This window comes from Choristoneura fumiferana, chromosome 17, assembly GCF_025370935.1.
Source record: "Choristoneura fumiferana chromosome 17, NRCan_CFum_1, whole genome shotgun sequence".
NCBI lineage: Eukaryota > Metazoa > Arthropoda > Insecta > Lepidoptera > Tortricidae > Choristoneura > Choristoneura fumiferana.
The window spans coordinates 14,064,146-14,065,319 of NC_133488.1; positions in this window are offsets into that span (position 1 = coordinate 14,064,146).

Below are 1,174 nucleotides of genomic sequence, written 5' to 3' on the forward strand. Positions count from 1 at the left end.
ACTTGTTTTTAAAACATTGTACGGAGGTGCGGAACCCTTCATGCGCGAGTCGCTCGCACTCGCACTTGACCGACTTTACCTTTTAAAATCAATAAAATAGCCCTATTTGAGTTTATGGACCATGCTGTTAGACTGCTTCTGAACGCGCTAAATTAGAATTTCATACAGGCACCTATGAAACATGCTTTTTTTTTCTTATAAAATATATAGTTAATTTTAATTATAATTTATTCACTCACCTTCACTTCCATATCAGGGACTAATTTACATAGAAATATGAAGTCATTAGGTTTTATATGCGTTTTAAAATCAACAAAAAGCATCAACAACCACAAATATCTTGAAAATTCCAACAATTTGTTTCGTACTAGGTACTACTTAAGTAGGTATACAAGGTGTTAATTAAATAACTGAAAACCTCAGATACCCCAAAAATATTTTTTCATTTGAAGTCAGTTGATTGCATTTGTTTTTGACGACCTTCATTATTTAAAAAGATATTCGTGTGTTTTGCTAAGTTAGTAATTCTACTTCATTTCTAACTCTACACTCATCATTTGTTTTTATCAGTTGCGCTTTGACGTTTTATAAGGAAATCGCACATTGACAGCAAAAAGGCCGGCCAGTATTACGGTAAATTAAATTATCGAAATAGTATGCAACCTCGCTAAAATATTTAATAGGCGCCTGTTGCAATCGTAACTTTTAGACTGAACACAAAGGGATTTAAAAACACAAACACAACCTAATTTAGGTAGAACATAGTGTAATCGATTCTAATGTCGATTCTGAGCAAACTGCTTTTTGGTTTTCAGTTGGGTATTTAATTAACACCTTGTATATTAACACTCTGATATATGTATTGTAGGTAGATAATGCAAAGTACAGGTCCCAAGTCTGATATATTGCCCCCGTGTCTCGTTGTTAAGGTAATGGTTAGCCTCACGTCATTCCAAGAACATTTCATTTGCCGTCATAACAATAATTTTATCCCATTACCTGGTCACAGAATAGAAAAACCTGGTAAGTAACCTTTGAGATGTGGCAGATTGAGAGATGGTAACCTAGTCTTTTCTAGTAATTTAAATCCGTCTCTTTTCTTGTGCGTTTCATTGGTGAATAATAAAAGTATGTATTTATAGCCAAACATTCTAGTCATCTGCGGTACTATACC